We start from the raw sequence: 26,651 nt of genomic DNA on the forward strand, positions 1-26,651 counted from the left end.
TACCTAAGGAAACAAAAGACTTGTACATAGAAAACTATAAAACACTAGTGAAAGTAATCAAAGAGGACATGAATAGATGGAGAAATATACCGTGTTCGTGGATTGGAAGAATAAATATTGTAAAAATGAGTATACTACCCAAAGTAATTTATACATTCAATGCAATCCCTATCAAGCTACCAACAATATTTTTCACAGAACTAGAACAAATAATCTCACAATTTGTATGGAAATACAAAAAACCTCGAATAGCCAAAGCAATCTTGAGGAAGAAGAATGGAACTGGGGGAATTAACCTGCCGGACTTCAGGCTCTATTACAAAGCCACAGTCATCAAGACAGTATGGTACTGGCATAAAGACAGAAATATAGATCAATGGAACAAAATAGAAAGCCCAGAGATAAACCCACGCTCCTATGGACACCTTATCTTCGACAAAGGAGGCAAGAATATAAAATGGAGAAAAGACAGTCTCTTTAACAAGTGGTGCTGGGAAAACTGGTCAGCCACTTGTAAAAGAATGAAACTAGAACACTTCCTAACACCATACACCAAAATAAACTCAAAATGGATTAAAGATCTAAATGTAAGACCAGAAACTATAAAACTCCTAGAGGAGAACGTAGGCAAAACACTCTCCGACATAAATCACAGCAGGATCCTCCAAGACGCACCTCCCAGAATATTGGAAATAAAAGCAAAAATAAACAAATGGGACCTAATTAAAATCAAAAGCTTCTGCACAGCAAAGGAAACTCTAAGCAAGGTGAGAAGACAACCTTCAGAATGGGAGAAAATAATAGCAAATGAAGCAACTGATAAAGGATTAATTTCCAAATTATACAAGCAGCTCCTGCAGCTTAATTCCAGAAAACTAAGTGACCCAATCAAAAAATGGGCCAAAGAACTAAACAGACATTTCTCCAAAGAAGACATAAAGATGGCTAATAGACACATGAAAAAATGCTCAACATCCCTCATCATCAGAGAAATGCAAATCAAAACCACAATGAGATACCATTTCACACCAGTCAGAATGGCTGCTATCCAAAAGTCTACATGCAATAAGTGCTGGAGAGGGTGTGGAGAGAAGGGAACCCTCTTACACTGTTGGTGGGAATACAAACTAGTACAGCCACTATGGAGAACAGTGTGGAGATTCCTCAGAAAACTGGAAATAGAACTGCCATATGATCCAGCGATCGCACTCCTGGGCATACACACCGAGGAAACCAGAATTGAAAGAGACACATGTACTCCAATGTTCATTGCAGCACTGTTTATAATAGCCAGGACATGGAAGCAACCTAGATGTCCATCTGCAGATGAATGGATAAGAAAGCTTTGGTACATATACACAATGGAGTATTTCTCAGCCATCAAAAAGAATGCATTTGAATCAGTTTTAATGAGGTGGATGAAATTGGAGCCAATTATACAGAGTGAAGTAAGCCAGAAAGAAGAACATCAATACCGTATATTAACGCATATATATGGAATTTAGAAAAATGGTAACCTGAACCCTGTATAAGAGACTGCAAAAGAGACATAGGCATTTAGAACAGTCTTTGGGACTCTGTGGGAGAGGGTGAAGGTGGAATGATTGGAGAGAATGGAATTGTAGCATGTATATTATCATAAGTGACCAGTCCAGGTTCGACGCATAAATTTTCCTCTGTTCAAAAAAAAAAAAAAAAAAAGAAACCTGAAGACTATAGAGTAGATGATGCAAGCTCATGTCTGACATTTAAGAGGTACAACAAAAATAATTCACAAAGCATATTAATTAAAGGAAATCAGATAAAAATATAAAATGTAATATAACTAATTTGCCAGGAAACCTCCTACCAAGCTTTTCAGAAACACACATAATGTCACTTGAGTTCTTGTGGAGAAGAAATACATCCAAAGATAGAGAGCTCCAAGTGCCAATATATATGAGAAAATTGTCACTTCCAGATCTAGGATGGTATTTGGCACATGGTATGACATATGTCATCTTCTCTGCAAGCATTTTCTTATGCATATGGTCCCTCCAGCTAAAGGAGCCCATCCGCAGTCTATTTTATCAATAGTGAAGACACCCAGACTGAAAATAATCTTGCATTCAATAAAATCAACTTATATTTGAAAAAAAAAAAGAAAGATGCAAATGATAACCCTGTATATAAGACAGCAAAAGAGACACAGATGTATAGAACGGTCTTCGGGACTCTGTGGGAGAGGGTGAGGGTGCGATGGTTTGGGAGAATGGCATTGAAACATGTAAATTATCATATGTGAAACGAATCACCAGTTCAGGGTCGATGCATATTACAGGATGCTAGGGGCTAATATGCGGGGATGACCCAGAGGGAGGATAAGGGAAGGAGGGAGGTGAGAGGGTGGTTTGGGAGGGGGAACTCATGTATACCCGGGGCAGATTCATGTCAATGTATGGCAAAACCAACCAATATAATATTGTAAAATAATTAGCTTTCAATAAAAATTAAAAAAATATGGTGCTGGGAAAACTGGACAGTTACATGTCCAGAATGTAGCTAAGAATGAAATTAGAACACTTCCTAACACCACACACAAAGATAAACTCAAAATGGATTAAAGACCTAAATGTGAGACCAGAAACTATAAAACTCTTAGAGGAAAACACAGGCAAAACACTCAATAACATAATCAAAGCAAGGTCCTCTATGACTCACCTCCTAGAGTAATGGAAATAAAAACAAAAGTAAACAAGTGGGACCTGATTAAACTTAAAAGCTTTTGCACAGCACAGGAAACTGTAAGCAAGGTAAAAAGACAACTCTCAGAATGGGAGAAAATAATAACAAATGAAGCAACTGACAAAGGATTAATTGCCAAAATATACAAGCAACTCATACAAATCAATACCAGAAAAACAAACAACCCAACAAAAAAGTGGGAAAAAGACCTAAACAGACATTTCTCCAAAGAAGACATACAGATGGCTAACAAACATATGAAAAGATGCTCAACATCGTTCATTATTAGAGAAATGCAAATCAAAACCACAATGAGATATCACCTCACACTGGTCAGAATGGACATCACCAAAAAATCTACAAACAATAAATGCTGGAGAGGAGGTAGAGAAAAGGGAACTCTCTTGCACTGTTGTTGGGAATATAAATTGATACAGCCACTATGGAAGACAGTATGGAGATTCCTTAAAAAACTAGGACTAAAACCACCATGTGACCCAGCAATCCCACTACTAGGCATATATCCTGAGGAAACCAGGGTTGAAAAAGACACGTGTATCCCATTGTTCATTGCAGCACTATTTACAATAGCTAGAACATGGAAGGAACCTAGATGCTCCTCAACAGATGAATGAATAAAGAAGTTGTGATAAGTATACACAATGGAATATTACCGAGCCATAAAAAGGAACACATTTGAGTCAATTCTAATGAGGTGGATGAACCTAGAACCTATTATACAGAGTGAAGTGAGTCAGAAACAGAAAGATAAATATCAAATTCTAACACAAATATACGGAATCTAGAAAAATAATACTGAAGAATTTAATACAGGGCAGCAGTGGAGAAACAGACATAGAGAATAGACTTATGGACATGGGGAGAGGGGAGGAGAGGGTGAGATGTATGGAAAGAGTAACATGGAAACTTACATACCATATGTAAAATAGATAGCCAATGGGAATTTGCTGTATGGCTCAGGAAACTCAAACAGGGGCTCTATATCAACCTAGAGGGGTGGGATAGGGAGGGAGATGGGAGGGAGGTCCAAAAGGGAGAGGATATATGTATACCTATGGCTGATTCAGAATTTTCCACAGTTTATTGTGATCCACAGAGTCAAGGCTTTGGCATAGTCAGTAAGCAGAAATGGATGTTTTTCTGGAACTCTCCTACTTTTTCCATGATCCAGCGGATGTTAGGAATTTGATCTCTGGTTCCTCTGTCTTTTCTAAAACCAGCTTGAACATCTGAAAGTTCACAGTTCACGTATTGCTGAAGCCTGGCTTGGAGAATTTTGAGCATGACTTTACTAGCGTGTGAAATGAGTGCAATTGTGCGGTAGTTTGAGCATTCTTTGGCATTGCCTTTCTTTGGGATTGGAATGAAGACTGACCTTTTCCAGTCCTGTGGCCACTGCTGAGTTTTCCAAATTTGCTGGCATATTGATTGCAGCACTTTCACAGCATCATCTTTCAGGATTTGAAATAGCTCAACCGGAATTCCATCACCTCCACTAGCTTTGTTCATAGTGATGCTTTCTAAGGCCCACTTGACTTCACATTCCAAGATGTCTGGCTCTAGGTGAGTGATCACACTATCATGATTATCTTGGTCATGAAGATCTTTTTTATACAGTTCTTCTGTGTATTCTTGCCACCTCTTCTTAATATCTTCTGCTTCTGTTAGGTCCATACCATTTCTGTCCTTTATCAAGCCCATCTTTGCATGAAATGTTTTCTTGGTATCTCTAATTTTCTTGAAGAGATCTCTTGTTTTTCCCATTCTTTTGTTTTCCTCTATTTCTTTGCACTGATCCCTGAGGAAGGCTTTCTTATCTCTCCTTGCTATTCTTTGGAACTCTGCATTCAGATGCTTATATCTTTCCTTTTCTCCTTTGCTTTTGGCTTCTCTTCTTTTCACAGCTATTTGTAAGGCCTCCTCAGACAGCCATTTTGCTTTTTTGCATTTCTTTTCCATGGGGATGGTCTTGATCCCTGTCTCCTGTACAGTGTCACGAACCTCTGTCCATAGATCATCAGGCACTCTGTCTATCAGATTTAGTCCCTTAAATCTATTTCTCACTTCTACTGTATAATCATAAGGGATTTGCTTTAGGTCATGCCTCTTGAGAAACCTATATGCAGGTCAGGAAGCAACAGTTAGAACTGGACATGGAACAACAGACTGGTTCCAAATAGGAAAAGGAGTACGTCAAGGCTGTATATTGTCACCCTGCTTATTTAACTTATATGCAGAGTACATCATGAGGAACACTGGGCTGGAAGAAGCACAAGCTGGAATCAAGATTGCCGGGAGAAATATCAATAACCTCAGATATGCAGATAACACCACCCTTATGGTAGAAAGTGAAGAGGAACTCAAAAGCCTCTTGATGAAAGTGAGAGAGGAGAGTGAAAAATTTGGCTTAAAACTCAGCATTCAGAAAACTAAGATCATGGCATCTGGTCCCATCACTTCATGGGAAATAGATGGGGAAACAGTGGAAACAGTGTCAGACTTTATTTTTTTTGGTCTCCAAAATCACTGCGGATGCTGATTGCAGCCATGAAATTAAAAGATGCTTACTCCTTGGAAGGAAAATTATGACCAACCTAGATAGCACATTAAAACGCAAAGACATTACTTTGCCAACAAAGGTCCATCTAGTCAAGGCTATGGTTTTTCCCGTGGTCATGTATGGATGTGAGAGTTGGACTGTGAAGAAAGCTGATCGCCGGAGAATTGATGCTTTTGAAGTGTGGTGCTGAAGAAGACTCTTGAGAGTCCCTTGGACTGCAAGGAGATCCAACCAGTCCATTCTAAAGGAGATCAATCCTGGGTGTTCATTGGAAGGACTGATGCTAAAGCTGAAACTGCAATACTTTGGCCACCTCATGCGACAAGTTGACTCACTTGAAAAGACTCTGATGCTGGGAGGGATTGGGGGCAGGAGGAGATGGGGATGACAGAGAATGAGATGGCTGGATGGCATCACCGACTCGGACATGAGTTTGAGTGAACTCCGGGAGTTGGTGATGGACAGGGAGGCCTGGCGTGCTGTGATTTATGGGGTCACAAAGAGTCGGACACAACTGAGCGACTGAACTGAACTGATGGCTGATTCATGTTGAGGTTTGACAGAAAACAACAAAGTTCTGTAAAGCAATTATCCTTCAATAAAAAAATAAATGAATAAATAAATAAAAAGAAAAAAATAGTAAAATAAATAGACAACCAAAATATTAGACAATAAAGATAAGAATTGTACTTGTGCTTAATAAAGAACCCAAATCAACCAGTTTTTCAGCCTTTAAAACTTTGCTATCACAAATAGAGCCTCTATTTTATCTGGTCTTTCAGTTTGTTTGTTATAAATTAAATTCTATGTCATTTGAACTATGTTTTAATTAAGAAAATATTGGTGTGGATTATTAGCTCATAATAAGTCAACAATACTTGACTAAATTTCTTAAATTATGTTGTGTTCAAGGTCTATAGAAACTCCATTTGTGATCGTGGGGATAAGAGAAATCCATTTTTTTCCCACTATAGTGTAACATTTTTATTTTATTTTTAATTGGAGGATAATTGCTTTACAATATTGTGTTAGTTGCTGCCATATATCAACATGAATCAGTCATAAGTATACGTATGTCCCCTCTTAACCTCCTTAACCTCCTTCTTGCCTCCCACCCCATCTGACCCCTCTGGGTTGCCACAGAGCACTGGATTTGAGCTCCCTGCATCATACAGCTATCTAATTTTACATATGGTAGTGTATGAAGACTCTTGAGAGTTCCTGGACTGCAAGGAGATCCAACCAGTCCATTCTAAAGGAGATCAATCCTGGGTTTTCATTGGAAGGACTGATGCTGAAGCTGAAACTCCAATACTTTGGCCACCTCATGCAACGAGTTGACTCACTGGAAAAGACTCTGATGCTGGGAGGGATTGGGGGTGGGAGGAGAAGGGGATGACAGAGAATGAGATGGCTGGATGGCATCACCAACTCTGTGGACATGAGTTTGAGTGAACTCCGGGAGTTGGTGATGGACAGGGAGGCCTGGTGTGCTGTGATTCATGGGGTCGCAGAGAGTCGGACACGACTGAGCGACTGAACTGAACTGAATGTATATTGGTAATGTATATGTTTCAATGCTACTCTTCAATTTGTCCCACCCTTTCCCTCCCTCCTGTGTCCACAAGTCTGTTCTCTATGTCTGCATCTCCACTGCTGCCCTGGAGATAGGTTCATCAGTACCTCATTCTAGATTCCATATATATGTGCTAATAAACAGTATTTGTCTTTCTCTTTCTACCCTCTGTGTAATAGGCTCTAGGTTCATTCACCTCATTAGATCTGAGTCAAATATATTCCATTTTATGGCTGAGCATGTTTTTTATTCCATTGTGTATATGTACCACAACTTATTTATCCATTCGTGTGTCCATGGACATCTAGGTTGCTTCCATGTCCTAGGTATTGTAAATAGTGCTTCAGTGAACATCTGGGTACATGTGTCTTCCTGACTATATTGTTCTGAAACCCAAGTATAGTATAATGGTTTGTTTTAATGTTTTCCTCTCTAACTAATGTTTTCTTGCTATTGGTATACAACAGAGGAATATGTCAACTCCAAAATATAGTCATAGGGAAGATATCTTTTTCTAAAGTGTGTTTGTCAACTAACTTAAGTGTAGTTGCATTAATCACAAATAATATGTAATTATTACATATTAATATGTAATATGACTTACATATTAAGTCAACTAACTTAATATGTAGTTAAGTGTACATATTAAGTATAATATATAAATAAAAAGTTACATATTTCTAGGAAAAGTAAAAAAAAAAAAAGCATGCATTAAAGGAGAACCACAATGACTATCAGAATGAATACAGTGAAGAAGACAGAAAATACCAGTTATTTGCAAGGGTTTGGGACAACTGTAATTCTTATACATGGGTGCTGAAAGTGTAAATTGCTACAACCACTTTGGAAAAAAAAAAAAAAATTTGTATGTGGACTTCCCTAGTGGCGTATGTTTTATATATATATATAAAACATATATATACCTTTGACCTGAAAAGTCTACTTAAAGATAATATGTCTAACAGAAAGACATAAAAGTATTTGCCAAAATATATGTAAGGGAATGTTCCTAGCAGTCCTAGTCATGTAACTCCAAGCTGGAAACAATGCAAATGTCCATCTACATCATAATGGATAAATTATGGCATGTTCATTTAGAGGAATTCTAACTAGTAATGAGAGTAAACAAGCTACTTCTATATGCAACACAGAGGCATCTCACAACCATAATCTTGAGTGAAAGGCCAGACAAAAAAAGGTAAATAATGTGTGAATTTATTTATAAATAGGTCAAAACCCCCACAGGCAAATTGAATGTATGTTAGAAAACCTAATAATGTATGTTAGAAAACCTAATAATGGCTTCTGTCTTGAGGTAGAGAGAAATGATTAGAAGAGGGAAAGAGGTGGCTTCTGGAATCCTTTACTCTTCTGTTTCTTTTTATGGTTGTATAAGTTTGTGCACGGAGAAGGCAATGGCAACCCACTCCAGTACTCTTGCCTGGAAAATCCCATAGACAGAGGAGCCTGGTAGGCTGCAGTCCATGGGGTCGCTCAGAGTCGGACACGACTGAGCGACTTCACTTTCACTTTTCACTTTCATGCATTGGAGAAGGAAATGGAAACTCACTCCAGTGTTCTTGCCTGGAAAATCCCAGGGACGGGGGAGCCTGTTGGGCTAACGTCTATGGGGTTGCACAGAGTTGGACACGACTGAAGTGACTCAGCAGCTGCAGCAGCAAGTTTGTGCAAGCTGGAATCAAGATTGCCAGGGGAAATATCAATAATCTCAGATATGTAGATGACACCATCCTTATGACAGAAAGCAAAGAAGAACTGAAGAGCTTCTTGATGAAAGTGAAAGAGGAGAGTGAAAAAGCTGGCTTAAAATTCAACATTCAAAAAACTAAGATATGGCATCCAGTCCCATCACTTCATGGCAAATAGATGGGGAAACAGTAACAGACTTTATTTTCTTGGGCTCCAAAATCACTGCAGATGGTAACTTCAGCCATGAAATCAAAAGATACTTGCTCCTTGGAAACAAAGCTATGATCAATCTAGACAACATATTAAAAACCAGAGACATTACCTTGACGACAAAGGTCTGTCTAGTCAAACCTATGGTTTTTCCAGTAGTCATGTATGGATGTGAGTTTGACTATAAAGAAAGCTGAGCTTCAAAGAATTGATGCTTCTGAACTGTGGTGTTGAAGAAGAGAGAGTCCCTTGCATTGCAAGGAGATCAAACCGATCAATCCTAAAGGAAATCAGTCCTGAATATTCACTGAAAGGACTGATGCTGAAGGTGAAACTCCAAAACCTTGGCCATCTGATGCAAAGAACTGAGTCATTGGAAAAGACCCAGATGCTGGGAAATATTGAAGGCAGGAGGATAAGGGGACGACAGAGGGTGTGATGGTTGGATGGCATCACTGATTCGATGTACATAGTTTGAGCAAGCTCCAGGAGTTGGTGATGGACAGGGAAGCCTGGTTCTGTCAATGAGTCTCTTTGGCCACCACACTTGAGAATGTAGAATTCATATATTTTAGAATTCACTGACAGTCTCTGTTTCCTTTAACTTAAAAAATTCATTAACATATAACATAAACACAGAAAATTGTACAAGTCATGACTATACAGATTAATGAGTTATCACAAAGTGAACAAACTTCAGTACAGTTCATTCGCTCGGTCATGTCTGACTCTTTGCAGCCTCATGGACTGCAGCACACCAGGCTTCCCTGTCCACCAAAGAAGAAATTTGGATATGCAGAAACCTAAGCCATTCATGGCAATACTGTTTCCATCTGCCAATAACAGGTCTAAGTATGGGCACATGACACAGATCTTGCTAATGAGACAAAGGGGAGGCGTGTCTGAGACTTCTGAGAAAACTTTTCTCCTTAGAAGTAAGTGCTGTTTAACTTCCACTCACTTGGTTTCTGTGACGATATGATGCTCAGAGCTAGGCTGGCCATCCTCTCCCCTGAAGGGAGAGATCATGGATAGTCTAAGAATGGCAGAACAGAAGGATAAGATGAACTTGGGTCTTTTGGTGATGTTCTTGATTCTTTGTACTAACTCTGGGGCTGCCACTTCAGAACCTCTTGTTAAGTGAGCACTAAGTGCCCTTATATAGCCAATTTATATTTTATTCTAGTTAAAGCTTATCAAGTGATACAAATTATCTTTATATATTTTTTTGTCTAAATGTGATCTGTATTGGCTTTTTCTAAATCCTAAAAAGAAGTGACTAACAACTAATGTATTCTGGACACTGAATTAATAATATCTCTAAATACAGTTGGGTTGTTTAAACATTCTTCCTTATCCCTGGCTCAAAGCTCTTCTTAAAACATTTTTAATTGTAAAAATGGATAATATAAAATTTACTATCTTACCAATTTTAAGTATATTTCAGTAGTGTTAGCTGCATTCACATTGTTGTGCAACAGACCTCTAGAACTTTTTCATCTTGCAAAACTAAAACTATAGTTTAATTTTAAACTATAGTTTAAACTATAGTTTAAACAACTCCTCATTTCACCTTCCCAAAGCCCATGGCAACATAGTTTTACCCTCTGTTTCTTGTGTTTGACTACTTTAGTACCTCATATAAGTGGGATCCTATAGTACACAGTATTTGTGTTTGGCTTATTTCACTTAACATAATGTCCTCAAGGTTCAACCATGTTGAGCATGTGACAGGATTTCTTTTCTTTTTTAAGGCTGAATGATATTTCATTGCATGTGTTTACTATATTTTCTTTATCTATTCATTAGTGAACATTTGGTTTGATTCCACCTCTTGGCTATTTTGAATAATATTATAATGAACATAGGTGTGTAGCTACCTCTTCGCCATCCCATTTTTGATTCTTTTGGATATGTACCCAAAAGTGGGAATGCTAGATCATATGGTGGTTTTATTTTTAATTTTTTTTGAGGAATCTTCATACTGTGTCCTATTGCAGCTCGTTTAAAATTTTAATATTTAAGTAATGTTATATTTTAAGCAAAATTTTAGTAAAATGATATGAATATATAAATTGTATTTTAAAATCAATAAAAATATTATTTATCAGAAAACAGCATGATACACCAGAAACAGAATGGGTAAACTGAATTTTTTTGTGTATCAGGAAAAAATTTTGAAATTTATAAGTAACTATTTCAGTTTTGTTCTTTTTCTTTTTTTAAATTCAGATTGCCAATAATGGTACTGGTATTACTATTTTTACTACTAATTTTACAAATTGCCAGTATAGTACTTTTATTGATATTTTACTCTTATAAAACACCAGTTGAGCTTGTTTGCCATAATTTTTTATATATATTAATTTGTGTATAAAATTGATTATGAAAATCATATCTTATAATGATGCATTAGCTCATAATGAGTGGACAAACAGTGACAAAATGAAATGACTTATAAAGACATTGAAGATCAAACTTCATAACATCCTACTTATAAAGTGAACTGTTTAGCAGGTAGAACCATGCAGAGACTAGTAACCTTGAGGACTGTGGTTCACTGGTAGATCCAGATGACTTCTGTACCTATCATATGCAATACCTTTATTTGCCAAAGTAATGGACACCAGTTAGACCATATCCTCCAATAATGTGGCCAAAAATTCTTTGCAACCTCAAGGACTGCAGCCTGTCAGGCTCCTCTGTCCATGGAATTTCCCAGGCAAGAATACTGGAGTGGGTTGCCATTTCCTACTCCAAACTAATGTAGGAACCAAACAAAAGCTGCCAATTAATAAAACATCAACATTTTCAAAGTTAAAAGAATTTGGACAACAGTGTAAATCAAATGATTATAAACTCATAACAAAATAAAATATTAAAAATAATTGTAAAAAGTATTTTGACATATATCATAGAACTCCAGTGATAATACAAATATGAACTACTGATTTTATATAATATATAATTTTCTTCCCTATATCTGATAACTGAACTGCTTTAATTTCAGTATTAACATGAAATAATCCAATGTATATCCCAGGGCCCAGATTTTCAGTAGCCTAATGTTGTCATGGAGTCGCGGAGGGTTGGACACGACTGAGTGACTGAACTGAACTGAATGTTGTTCTCCACTAAAGAAATTGGGGTTCTTTGGAGAATGGCTGATTTATTATTTCAGGTAAAAGAAATGCAGGATAAGCCTAAATAACTTTTGCCTGAAAGCAGTGATGCATATTTGTTCTGAGAAAATTTTAAAATGAGCCACCATGAAGGGGCTTCTGTGTGATAAATTGTGACCATGTAGCTCAGCACAACAAAAAATTGTAAATAATCAAAACAAGTCTGAAAATGAGTTAATTGTAATATCACCAAAATCATGAGTCCATAATGATGGAGTAAAAAGCTGTTTTTAGATCAAATATTATCTCTCATTACTTCCTTTCAGAAGTTAATTATAAATATAGTCTCACAGTATGTGAAAGTGTTTCCTTGTACAAAGACTAAAGTTATTGCTAGCATAACTCTTATAGGATTTTTCTCTTCTGTTTGGGATTTGCATATGGAACGGTAACAGAAACACTGGCCAACTTGTTAAAAGTTCTGTAAACCTTTAGTATTTGCATTGCTCTGTCACTCCCATGTTTTCCTAGATTGGCTGATACAGGTCAAAGCCACAGTGAAGGTCCCTCCCAGTGCTGGAATTCAGCTGGCATGCTCCAAATGGCTAGTTCCTTTCTCACTATTTTATCTGCTCATGCCGTTCCAGCTGTTAAATGTTTTGCACCTCACCCTGTAAACACCATGAGATTTTCTTTCTCAAGCCAGTGGCCACCCACTGATATACTGCATTGTGTATTAGATATTAAATTTTATTGTTAGAAGAATTTAAAAATCAAGAGTATAAACTCTTTCTACTCACAGATGTTAGAGTTCCTGCATATTGACCTGAACAGGCTAAGTTGCAATCCACATCCTGTATATTTAATTCCCATAAGAGTTTCAATAGAGTTACCTTGTTCAATGATCAGAAAGTACAATTCAGACGTCTGGAAACTTGTCCACCATGAAATGATAAACCTTGTCTCCCACCCTGCCTAGTTTGTGTGTTGCAACCATTTCCCAAATTGCTGACTTCATCATCCTTACATGGGAATCTAAGGCTTACCTGGTTCAGTATAGTTCAGTTCAGTCGCTCAGTCGTGTCCTAATCTCCACGACCCCATGAATCACAGCACGCCAGGCCTCCCTGTCCATCACCAACTCCCGGAATTCACTCAAACTCATGTCCACAGAGTTGGTGATGCCATCCAGCCATCTCATTCTCTGTCGTCCCCTTCTCCTCCCGCCCCCAACCTTTCCCAGCATCAGAGTCTTTTCCAGTGAGTCAACTCGTCGCATGAGGTGGCCAAAGTTTCAGCTTTAGCATCAGCCCTTCCAATGAACACCCAGGATTGATCTCCTCTAGAATGGACTGGTTGGATCTCCTTGCAGTCCAAGGGACTCTCGAGAGTCTTCTCCAACACCACAGTTCAAAAGCATCAATTCTACGGCAATCAGCTTTCTTCACAGTCCAACTCTCACATCCATACATGACCACGGGAAAAATCATACCCTTGACTAGATGGACCTTTGTTGGCAAAGTAATGTCTCTGCTTTTTAATATACTATCGAGGTTGGTCATAACTTTCCTTCCAAGGAGTAAGCGTCTTTTAATTTCATGGCTGCAATCAGCATCTGCAGTGATTTTGGAACCCAAAAAAATAAAGTCTATCACTGTTTCCACTGTTTTTCCATCTATTTCCCATGAAATGATGGGACCAGATGCCATGATCTTCGTTTTCTGAATGTTGAGCTTCAAGCCAACCTTTTCACTCTCCTCTTTCACTTTCATCAAGAGGCTTTTGAGTTCCTCTTCACTTTCTGCCATGAGGGTGGTGTCATCTGCATATCTGAGGTTATTGATATTTCTCCCGGCAATCTTGATTCCAGCTTGTGCTTCTTCCAGCCCAGCGTTCCCCATGATGTACTCTGCATATAAGTTAAATAAGCAAGGTGACAGTATACAGCCTTGACGTACTCCTTTTCCTATTTGGAACCAGTCTGTTGTTCCATGTCCAGTTCTGACTGTTGCTTCCTGACCTGCATACAGGTTTCTCAAGAGGCAGGTCAGGTGGTCTAGTATTCCCATCTCTTTCAGAATGTTCCACAGTTTATTGTGATCCACACAGTCAAAGGCTTTGGCATAGTCAATGAAGCAGAAATAGATGTTTTTCTGGAACTCTCTTGCTTTCTCCATGATCCAGCGGATGTTGGCAATTTGATCTCTGGTTCCTCTGCCTTTTCTAAAACCTGCTTGAACATCTGGAAGTTCACGGTTCACATATTGCTGAAGCCTGGCTTGGAGAATTTTGAGCATGACTTTACTAGAGTGTGAGATGAGTGCAATTGTGCGGTAGTTTGAGCATTCTTTGGCATTGCCTTTCTTTGGGATTGGAATGAAGACTGACCTTTTCCAGTCCTGTGGCCACTGATGAGTTTTCCAAATGTGCTGGCATACTGAGTGCAGCACTTTCACAGCATCATCTTTCAAGATTTGAAATAGCTCAACTGGAATTCCATCACCTCCACTAGCTTTGTTCATAGTGATGCTTTCTAAGGCCCACTTGACTTCACATTCCAAGATGTCTGGCTCTAGGTCAGTGATCACATTATCGTGACTATCTTGCTCGTGAAGATCTTTTTTGTACAGTTCTTCTGTGTATTCTTGGCACCTCTTCTTAATATCTTCTGCTTCTGTTAGGTCCATACCATTTCTGTCCTTTATCGAGCCCATCTTTGCATGAAATGTTCCCTGTAATCTCTAATTTTCTTGAAGAGATCTCTTGTTTTTCCTATTCTGTTGTTTTCCTCTATTTCTTTGCATTGATCACTGAGGAAGGCTTTCTTATCACTCCTTGCTATTCTTTGGAACTCTGCATTCAGATGCTTATATCTTTCCTTTCCTCCTTTGCTTTTCGCTTCTCTTCTTTTCACAGCTATTTGTCAGGCCTCCTCGGACAACCATTTTGCTTTTTTGCATTTCTTTTCCAGGGGGATGGTCTTGGTCCCTGTCTCCTGTACAATGTCACAAACCTCCGTCCAGAGTTCATCAGGCACTCTATCTATCAGATCTAGTTCCTTAAATCTATTTCTCACTTCCACTGTATAATCATAAGGGATTTGATTGAGGTCATATCTGAATGGTCTAGTGGTTTTCCCTACTTTCTTCAATTGAAGTCTGAATTTGGCAATAAGGAGTCCATGATCTGAGCCACAGTCAGCTCCTGGTCTTGTTTTTGCTAACTGTATAGAGTTTCTCCATCTTTGGCTGCAAAGAATATAATCAATCTGATTTCGGTGTTGACCATCTGGTGATGTCCATGTGTAGAGTCTTCTCTTGTGTTGTTGGAAGAGGGTGTTTGCTATGACCAGTGCGTTCTCTTGACAAAACTCTATTAGCCTTTGCCCTGCTTCATTCCGTGCTCCAAGGCCAAATTTGCCTGTTACTCCAGGTGTTTCTTGACTTCCTACTTTTGCATTCCAGTCCCCTATCATGAAAAGGACATATTTTTTGGGTGTTAGTTCTAAAAGGTCTTGTAGGTCTTCATAGAACCGTTCAACTTTGGCTTCTTCAGCGTTACTGGTTGGGGCATAGGCCTGGTTTACTGTAATATTGAATGGTTTGCCTTGGAAACGAACAGAAATCATTCTGCGGTTTTTAAGATTGCATCCAAGTACTGCATTTCGGACTCTTTTGTTGACCATGATGGCTACTTCATTTCTTCTAAGGGATTCCTGCCCACAGTAGTCTATATAATGGTCATCTGAGTTAAATTCACCCATTCCAGTCCATTTTAATTCACTGATTCCAAGAATGTCTATGTCTACTCTTGCCATCTCCTGTTTGACCACTTCCAATTTGCCTTGATTCATGGACCTAACATTCCAGGTTCCTATGCAATATTGCTCTTTACAGCACCGGACCTTGCTTCTATCACCGGTCACATCCACAACTGGGTATTGGTTTTGCTTTTGCTCCATCCCTTTATTCCTTCTAGAGTTATTTCTCCACTGATCTCCAGTAGCATACTGGGCACCTACCGACCTGGGGAATTCCTCATTCAGTATCCTATCATTTTGCCTTTTGATACTGTTCATGGGGTTCTCAAGGCAAGCATACTGAAGTGGTTTGCCATTCCCTTCTCCAGTGGACCACATTCGGCTGTGGTCCATGTGATCAGATCGACTAGTTTCCTGTGATTATGATTTCAGTGTGTCTGCCCTCTGATGCCGCCTCGCAATACCTACCATCTTATTTGGGTTTCTCTTACCTTGGGTGTGGGATATCTCTTCACAGCTGCTCCAAGAAAGCGTAGCCACTGCACCTTACCTTGGACGAGGGGTATCTCTTACCTGGTAGCTGGGATTAAAGTGAAAAGATTGTGCTAGACACTTCTCTTATTCTCCAAGCTAGACCTAATCATTTTCCTTCTTTGGACAGAGATGACCTCTTTCTGAGTATATCTAATGATGTAGGGCAGAAGAATGTAACTAGGGTCTCTTACTTTGCCAACAAGAGGTATTGCATGGGATAGGTAAAGTTATCCAGATCTAACAGTGAACCACAATCCTTGAGGCTACTAGTCCCTGCATGGTTCTACCTAGATAGTAGGGAGAACTAGTAAGTCTAAAAACAGGTGCTCTTTTAGGAGCATTTGTCACAAATAACCAGAAAAAAAACGGATGCTCTAAAAATTTCTATCCAATTTTTATACTTTTATGAATTAAAAAAATACAAAGATTTACAGATAGTATTTTTTTCCAACTGACATATCACAGTGCAAATGACTTTAATGCTTCTACATGCTGAGTCTACTCTCATGGACCTATAGTACTGAGTATAAATCTTTCCACTTGACTTTTGAAAGGTAATAGTAATTAGACAGCCCCATAAGCATTATATGTCACACCCTAGGCATGGCACTCTCCAAACTTGTTTATTAAAACAGCTTATACTGTTTTATACCACATAGTGACAATTATGATTATGATTATGGTTTCACAAGCCATATAGCACTTGAGTAAGTAAGTGAAGAAAAAACTGTGCCTGCTCTTTGATAAATAATGCTACATATACACTGATGCAATATGAATCTTATAAAAGTCACATTGAAGAAAAAAAGAAGCTAAAAGTAGCCACCAAATTATATTAGAATGAATGTTGGCACCTAGGTCTGTTGCTCACACTTTTACAAAACTAGAAGAAAAGAAATATTTACTCAAGAAAACAATCCTACTACTATTCATTGATTAGTATGAAGTCACCATGCTGACTACTGATAAACTGTTTGAACACCTTTGCTAAAGAATGTGGACAATTGATATATGATATATGCATAAAAGATAATGGAAACATAAAACCTCAGGAAGGAAAAATTTGGGAACTAGTAAATTCAGGTTAGAGGAAAATTCGTGATTTGGTTTAATAAGCTCCCCAATGAAAGAACATGGGAGAAAGGCATATAATTTCCTTTTTAAAAAGAAAATATAAACTACTTAAAATCTTCTCAGGTGATGCCAGTGGTAAAGAATCTGCCTGACAATGCAAGAGACTCAAGAGACGGAGGATCAATTCCTGGGTCAGGAAGATCTCCTGGAGGAGGACATGGCAACCCATTCCAGTATTCTTGCCTGGAGAATTACATGGACAGGGGAGCCTGGTGGGCTACAGTCCATGGGGCCACAAAGAGTCAGACACAACTGAGTGACTGAACCCACAACACACACATAAACTACTTACATAGCATTTCTTAAACAACAGCCAATGATAGAGCCAGAAGGCTAAGGAGTTAGAGTGTCTGAGATTTGAACACAGCAGATATGCAAAACTATGAAGTTCTTTAAGAAAATATCTGATCTTTCCTAGGAAACCCAAGAGAAGTAATGAGCTAAACATTCTTACACTTGCAAAAGGTCTCAGGTGTATTAGCACTTCTGGGGAAAACTGTAATGATTACCCAATTCATGATCTGTGCAAAGTAAGGGGGAACTAGATGTAGACTGCTATGCTGGTTAAAAGTGAAGCCAAGTTTATGGGTGGATGCTGTTCTGGCATTACCAGTGGCAGTGACAATAGAAAATTACTTAAGAGAATAGTGGCTGACAGGAACCCTTTCCTTCAGAAGGCAATAAATGTAGTCCTAAAGAAAATAGCTGAAAGATTTTAATGTTATTTCATTAAAATTTTTGTTTGAAAATGACTGAAACCTTAAATAGATAATGGCTTCACAAAGATGATTAGAGATGCATTAAATGAAGTCATTTGGAATCCATCTTTCCTGTTGGTTCTTTCTCCTTCCTGGAACTTGACTCTGGGTTTTAATTGCTGGTTTGAAATTTGCTGGTTGTGTCATCTTGGGTTAGTACAGTCTTTCTAAATCTCATCTCTTTAATTTTATAAATGGAGAAGATAATATTTATTTCATAGAGATTCTGTGAAGATTAAATGAGAGAATGTGGAATTAATATCTCACATTTAATGAAATTTCAGTGATTATTAACAGTTACCTTTCATGACTGCTTCTTACTTGCTTTACCTTCAAAAGCATCTCAACACCTCTCTGAGGTAGAGTATCTTATTATTCTTTCATTTTTGTTTTACATTTTACTCAAGAGAAAATAATTCAGGCTTAGGAATGTTAAGATACAAAATCACACAGCTAGTCAATGACAGATGATGGAGTTGAAGGCTATCTTCTTCTAAAAATTTTGTGGTTTTTTTTTTGTTTACTGTTATGCTACACTGCAGTCTACACTTAAAGCAAAGAATGAACAGAAACAAAAATCTTCACAGTTATAGGATGATTTACCAATAACAGAAAGGACAGCATGTGATCATGTCATGCCAGGAGTCCGCTACAGTGAGGAAGTGCCCCAAACTCCTTATACCACCTTTAACAACCCCCAACAACGAACTTTGCCTGTCCTCTAAGACTGTGTACCCTTAAAGATTCCTTCTGTGTACAGATATTAACACCAGGGAAACAAGACGGAAAATGAAAAGAGATTAGAAGTTCTACTATGTCCCAAAGTTCTTGAACCAAATATTAATTTTTTGTTTGTTTTTAATGGAATTAAAATTTTTTTTCTGCTGTTCAAGATTATTTTTGGTCTTAATGTTTCTAAATGTCCCTGCTGCAAATTGAGATATAAAAGAAGAATTCTCTCACTTGATTCCCACCGTGTTTTCCAAAATTCACCTTGTCGAATGAAAGATACAATGATTTTGGCACAGTCACACTCCCATCTCAAAAACAGACCTCCTGCTGTCAGATTTACTGGCATAAATTTCTCTGAAGTAATATTTTTATTCCCCCGATGCTTCCCTCCCTGCAGTACTTCCATGTAATGATTTAACTTTGCACTCATATTCTCCAAAAAGACTTCATGCTATCAGATTTATTGGCGTGAACAATTCTTGGTGCTTTTTTTTTCTTCCCTCATTGTTCCACCATTATCCCCCTTCTCGCCTACCACAGTATTTGCTGAAATGATTTAATTCCTTCATGGAGCAGAACTTTTTACAGTGACTCAGTACATCCCCTAAAGTTGGTTGAAAGCTGCCTCTTTAATCCTTTACAGACTATGTCCAGGAGAGGTGGCTCCCATTTCTCAATCTCTTCCTTTACTTTTTAGCACAGTTTCAATGTTTCAGTGAAAATTCCCCTCAGAATTCTTCCCTCTCTATAAATGGGAAAGGAAAAGAGGTATCTTTTGGCTTTAGATATTGTAAGTTAAACAGTGATGGGAAAGAGTAAAACATCTAGGTCAATACATTGCTGAGAAAATGAATTAGGCAGCCACCAGTTAAAGATTCGGAGAAGGCAATGGCACCTCTCTCCAGTACTCTTTCCTGGAAAATCCCGTGGACGGAGGAGCCTGGTGGGCTGCAGTCCGTGGGGCCCCGTAGAGTCGGACACGACTGAGCGACTTCACTTTCACTTTTCACTTTCATGCATTGGAGAAGGAATTGGCAACCCACTCCAGTGTTCTTGCCTGGAGAATCCCAGGGACGGGGGAGCTTGGTGGGCTTCCGTCTATGGGGTCGCACAGAGTCGGACACGACTGAAGCGACTTAGCAGCCCCACAGCAGTTAAAGATTAGTAGGAAATCTAGGATCCTTTCAGAGAAGCATGTAGAAGAAAATGTGAAATTTGAGTTGCAGAAAGTGATGCCTGTGAGAGTACTTTACAATTTAAGGATACTACCCAGTTGTGTGATTCAGCTCAAGCACCCCAAACTCTAAGAAATAGAGAATTCTGAGGTTTTTTGAACACAGAGCTGTGCCTTTTCAGGGTCAAAATTAAAAGAAGAGCATTAAGTATTCAAAAGACAAACATGAGATGCAGTAGGTAGGAATATAGAGAACAGCATAGGATGACATACAGGGATGACTCAGACAGAATAAGCACAGTGCTGAGGAGGGAGTGAGAGTCAAGTCCAGCCACCCCTAGTCCTACTTCACTCTCAAGTCTCCAGAAACCCTCTAGAGTCAACTTGTGTGCAGCCACAGTACTTAAGACTTAGTGCCATTTTTTATTTTAATTAAAATAGCCTGGAGACAAGTATTTATGCAAGGAAATATAAGTCAGACAAGAGTGCAAGAAAGCAAGAATTAAAGAGGAAAAAAAAAGCGATTTTCACTCTAAATGAAGAATAGTAGCAAAACTAATAAGCTTTTGAATTTACTCATTTAGAAAGTCAATTCCTTATTTTTTCCACAAATTGTTTTTGAGAGGATGGCATCTTTAGTTCTTATATTTGTCCTTCTTTCTTAAAAACCAGTTGTGAACAATTGTGAGTAGGTTTGCCTTGGATAAGCATTTCAGGAGTAAGAAGTAGAATATCAACTTGCTTTATGAAGTTTTGTGGTGCAAAAGGGGAACATGTACTATAAAGACAACTTATTTTAGCAATTTATTAATAATTTTATAAATCATTCAAAAGAGAACAAAATGGAATTCTAAGTTAACAACAACTGTTATCAACTTTTAATTCTATTGGCAATAATAATAAATCAACCTAATTATTTTATAGAAATAAAAAGCATTTCTCTGTGGTTCTCAAGATTTTACTTTGTAAGACCTTATTAAAATGTACCAGAATATTGGTTTCATTCTTACCTTGCAATCTTGTTTTGATTTCTTCCCTGAAAAGCTGCAGCTCTGTGTTCAGAGCTCTTGCAGGCTCTATTTGTTATTGAAAGTTTGGCAGAGAACCAAATTGCTGTGGAAGGAAGAGCTGATTGGGTGACATTTTAGCAGGTTTTTAATAGCATGCACGACTGAAGCGACTTAGCAGCAGCAGCAGCAAACAACCAATAGTTACAATCCTGTCAGCTCAAATTCACTGTCTCCTCCCCATTTCCATCTTAAGTTAATCCTGCAATTATGAATTTGATGTTCTGTTTTTATGCTTCCAATTCCCATCAAAATCAACTCATATGCAACCCTTTCATTATCCCCAAACTTGAGCAATGATCTTGAGCAAGCCAAGTGTTGCCTTTCTGAGGAATGAAAGAAGACGGCTGTATCCATTCTTGAGATAAAGCAGTGAAGGAAGAACACAGAGAGGCAGGAAGCTAGACAATCTGTGCTGATTAGGAATTCAGCTGTGTACAGTAAATGGGAGGTAGAGATGACAGGTATTAATAGCAGCCAAGGGACTGTCATTATGTTCTACCTTGGAAATTTTTGCAAATACTAAGAATACAAAGAATAAACAGTGCAATTCTTTGACTTTGTTACTACAAAATGCCCTTCTTTAGCTATTGAAAGTGAAACTCGCTCAGTCGTGTCTAACTCTTTGCGACCCCAGGGACTATACAATCTATGGAATTCTCCAGGCCAGAATACTGGAGTGGGTAGCTGTTTCCTTCTCTAGGAGATCTTCCCAACCCAGGGATCAAACCCAGGTCTCCTGCATTGCAGGTTGATTCTTTACCAGCTGAGCCACAAGGGAAGTCCCTCTTTATCTATTATCTATTGATGTTTATTTAAGAAGTGTCTCATAAGCAGGGTATAGTTGATTTTTGTTTTGGTTTGGTTTTAACCAGTTTGTCTTTGTACAGACTGTAATTGCTGGTATGCTGCTACTGCTGCTTCTGCTGAGAAGTCGCTTCAGTCGTGTCCGACTCTGTGCGACCCCATAGACGGCAGCCCACAGGCTCCTCCATCCCTGGGATTCTCCAGGCAAGAACACTGGAGTGGGTTGCCATTGACTTCTCCCAATTGCTGGTATATTTGCATTTATTTCTGAAATTTTGCTTTATTCTTTCTATATTTTGTCAATCTTGTTTATGCCTCATTTTCTTTCTTTCTTTGCTTCTTTTGGATTAACAAAATTTTTAAATTATGAAAATTTTCCCTAGCATTCATGCTCTATAACTCTTGTCTCCTCAGTGGAGTCAGATTGCAAAATAAAAACTGCCAAAACTTCAGCTCTGCTTTTAAGCGGCTTTCTTTTTTTTTTTTTTTAAAGCCTCTGCCTAATGCAGCTGTGTAATTTGGCAAATGTTTTGAGGTGAAAACTCCAGGCTCAGTTCTCGCCAGCCCTCTTTTTTCACTGAATTCTTGGCCCTGCAAGCCTCCAATTTTGTCTCTTCATCTCCAAAAGACAACCAAAGACTTTGTTGATTTCTCTGTTTCCTAGCAGTGGCCTTTTGCCCGGAAATCCAGATTGCCTGCTTCCTGGTACACACATGGAATTGTCAAATACCCCTGGAAAAAAAGCAGCTGTAGCTTCAGCTTCAGTCTTCCTGGAATCTTGATTCCTCATCCTCAATGCTTCTTTTCTTTCTCTTACGTTTATATGGATTTTTAATTTGTTTTTTGTTTGTGGAACTTTTTCAGCCCTTCTGGTTAATCTTAATGACAATACTGGACTGCCACAAGGTACACCATTCCATTCAAACTGAAATTTGAGTTCAGTGCCAATGAAAGCATGTCTTCAGAAGCCAGGAGGACTGCAGGTCTTTTGGGCTTTATTCAAGTGACAATAGAATAATTTATTATCAAAACTAAAACGTATGAGAATGAAGAGAGTATTATTAATAATCAGTCCAAGGTAATAGGTGAACATTGAGATATGGTTACCCCAGTTTTATGACTTATATAGTTGTTTCTCCTCTCCTATTCCTTCTCAAATACCAGCTGCCTTCTTTCAGGGTAGATGCAAGGTGGCTGTCTGAAATTTTGCTGACCCACAGACACATGTAGATATGATGATGATGATGTTGTTCAGTTGCTAAATAGTGTCCAACTCTTTGCGACCCCATGAACTGTAACACACCAGGCTTTTCTATCCTTCATATCTCCCTGAATTTTCTCAAACTCATGTCCATTGAGTCAGTGATGGCATTCAATCATGTCACCCTCTGTCACCCCCTTCTCCTCTTGCCCTCAATCTTTCATAGCATCAGGGTCTTTTCCAATGAGCCGGATCTTCACATCAGGTGGCCAAAGTATTGGAGCTTCAGTACTTGTCCTATCACTTTATTGCAAATAAATGTGAAAATGGTGGAAACAGTGATAGACTTTATTTGTGGGGGAGGGGTCCAAAATCACTTCAGATGGTAACTGCAGTCATGAAATTAAAAGACGCTTGCTCCTTGGAAGAAATTTTATGAACAACTTAGCATATTAAAAAACAGAGACGTTACTTTGCCAACAAAAGTCCATCTAGTCAAAGCTATGGTTTTTCCAGTAGTTTTGTATGGATATGAGAGTTGGACTATAAAGAAAGCTGAGTGCCGAAGAACTGATGCTTTTGAACTGTGGTGTTGGAGAAGACTCTTGAGAGTCCCTTGGACTGCAAGGAGATCCAACCAGTCCATCCTAAAGGAGATCAGTCCTGAATATTCATTGGAAGGACTGATGTTGAAGCTGAAACTCCAATACTTTGGCCACCTGATGCGAAGAACTGACTCATTTGAAAAGACCCTGATGCTGGGAAAGACTGAAGGCAGGAGGAGAAAGGAATGACAGAGGATGAGATAGTTAGATGGCATCACCAACTCAATGGACATGACTTTGAGTAAACTCTGCGAGTTGATTATGGACAGGGAGGCTCGGTGTGCTACAGTCCATGGGTTTACAAAAAGTTGAACACAACTGAGTGACTGAACTGAACTGGTTCATTTCTTTTTCATTTATTTCTGGTTGGATCTTTAGAATTTCTTTCCTTCTACTAATTTTGGGTTATTTTGTTCTTTTTCCAGTTGTTTTAGGTGTAAAGTTAGGTTGTCTATTCGATGTTTTTCTTACTTCTTGAGGTAGCAATGTATTGCTATAAACTTCCCTCTTAGAACTGCTTTTGCTACGTCCCATAGGTTTTGAGTTGTTGTGTTTTCATTGTCATTTGTTTCTAGAAATTGTTTGATTTCCTTTTTGATTTCTTCAGTAACCTGCTGCTTATTTAGAAGCATATTGCTTAATCTCCATGTGTTTGTGTTTCTTGCAGTTTTTTTCTTGTAATTGATATCTAGTCTCATAGCATTGTGGTTGAAGAAGATGCTTGATATGATTTTAATTCTCTTAAATTTACTGAGGATTGATTTGTGACCCATGATGTGTTCTATCCTAGAGAATCTTTCATGTGCACTTGAGAAGAAGGTGTATTCTTCTGCATTTGGATGGAATGTCCTGAAGATATCAATGAGATCCTTCTCATCTAATGTATCATTTAAGACTTGTGTTTCTTTATTAATTTTCTGTTTTGATGATCTGTCCATTGGTGTGAGTGTGGTGTTAATTTCTCCTACTATTATTGTGTTATTGTCAATTTCTCCTTTTATGTCTGTTAGTGTTTGTCTTACGTATTGAGGTGCTTCTATGTTGGGTGCATATTTATGTCATGTCTTCCTCTTGGATTGATCCCCTGATCATTATGTAGTGTCTTTCCTTATCTCTTGTAATCTTCTTTATTTTAAGGTGTATTTTGTCTGATAGGAGGATTGCTCTTCCAGCTTTTTTTTGCTTCCCATTTGCATGGAATCTATTTTTTCATCCTCTCACTTTCAGTCTATATGTGTCTTTACATCTGAAGTGGTTTTCTTGTAGACAGCATATATATGGGTCTTCTTTTTGTATCCGTTCAGCCAGTCTGTATCTTTTGGTTGCAGCATTTAATCTATTTACATTTAAAGTAATTATTGATATGTATGTTCCTATTGCCATTTTCTTAATTGTTTGGGATTGATTTTGTAAATCTTTTTCTTCTTTTGTATTTCTTGACTATATAAGTCCATTTAACATTGGTTGTAAAGCTGGTTTGGTGGTACTGAATTCTGTTAACTTTTGCTTGTCTGAAAAGCTTTTGATTTCTCCATCAATTTTGAATGAGATCCTTGCTGAGTACAGTAATCTTGGTTGTAGATTTTTCCATTTCAGTACTTTAGATATATCCTGTCCTTCCCTTCTGGCCTGCAGAGTTTCTACTGAAAGATCACCTGTTAAACGTATGGGGTTTCCCTTGTATATTACTTGTTGCTTTACCCTTTGAGAGGGTAACAGGCAGGAAGACCAGGGGTCTCCAAACGGAGGAAATAGGCTGCAAGGGTCAGACATTTTTAAATCTCTTTCTTAAGCAGCAGGAGGAAACAAACTACATGTCAGATTTTTTTCCCTTCTCTATACACATTTTAAAAGAGGTTTCTTTTAAAATTCTGTGTTGCCATAATGACACCTGATTCCACCTGAACTTAACTTTTCTCAAACCTTGAGCTAACCAATGCGCTTTTCTTATGAAAATGTTTTTCTTCAGTTCAGTTCAGTTGCTCAGTCACGTCCTACTCTTTGCGACCCCATGAATCACAGCACACCAGGCCTCCCTGTCCATCACCAACTCCCGGAGTTCATTCAAACTCATGTCCATCGAGTCGGTGATGTCATCCAGCCATCTCATACTCTGTTGTCCCCTTCTCCTCCCGCCCCCAATCCCTCCCAGTATCAGAGTCTTTTCCAGTGAGTCAACTCATCGCATGAGTGGCCAAAGTATTGGAGTTTCAGCTTTAGCATCAGTCCTTCCAATGAACACCGAGGACTGATCTCCTTTAGAATGGACTGGTTGCATCTCCTTGCAGTCCAAGGAACTCTCAAGAGTCTTCTCCAGCACCACAGTTCAAAAGCATCAATTCTTCGGCGATCAGCTTTCTTCACAGTCCAACTCTCACATCCATACATGACCACTGGAGCTATGTTAATAAACAATTTACCCCAAACTCTGTCTTTAAGTCGGTTTGCCTAAGACTTAGAACCAACTTGACAAACCAGTATGTTTTACTCATGCAAATATTCTCTTAAGCTATGTTAATGAGATTGTGTCTTTGTTTGGAAACCTGCCTTACTTCAAGACCATTTTATGGTGTGGGACAACTCACCTTGTGCCAGTGTTATCTCAAAATGCATGTTGTAGGCGAGGGGCCTGATGCCAGTCTCTGAGTTTTGAGACATCTCCTGTCTCTAATTAGCAGCCTACTAGTAGCTATATAACATTCCACTAAAGACTAGCAGGGGGCAATCTTTCTGTCCACTTCTGATGTCTATGTCAGAAGCTTTTTTCCATCTCTTTTATACTTTAATAAAAGTTTATAACAGAAAAGTTCTGAGTGATCAAGCCTCATCACTGGCCCCAGATTGAATTCCTCTCCTCCAGAGGCCAAGAATCCCGGTGTCTTTCACAGCTCAGCCACAACTTTTCATCTTGGTGCTTTTAATATTCTTTCCTTGTCTTTCCTTAGTCTTTGTTAGT

The 26,651-nt window shown here is 38.5% G+C and overlaps 1 protein-coding gene across 4 annotated transcripts in view; it reads right to left on the bottom strand.

Moving 5' to 3' along the window:
* The window catches only part of IL33 (interleukin 33), a 67,592-nt gene extending 46,357 nt beyond the window's left edge, over window positions 1-21,235 (bottom strand). The window contains exons 1-2 of one of the 4 annotated variants that reach the window (XM_055428250.2): window positions 21,026-21,235; window positions 16,175-16,263 (exon numbers count right to left, since the gene is read on the bottom strand). The gene's annotated coding sequence lies outside the window, so the exon portion shown is untranslated. The remainder of the gene's footprint in view (window positions 1-16,174; window positions 16,264-21,025) is intronic. The other 3 variants (XM_055428247.2, XM_055428249.2, XM_055428248.2) reach the window with 3 other exon arrangements.
* Window positions 21,236-26,651: the final 5,416 nt, after the last annotated feature.

Source organism: Moschus berezovskii, chromosome 7, assembly GCF_049115385.1.
Source record: "Moschus berezovskii isolate FMDL1 chromosome 7, NW_MosBer_1.0, whole genome shotgun sequence".
Taxonomy (NCBI): Eukaryota; Metazoa; Chordata; class Mammalia; order Artiodactyla; family Moschidae; genus Moschus; species Moschus berezovskii.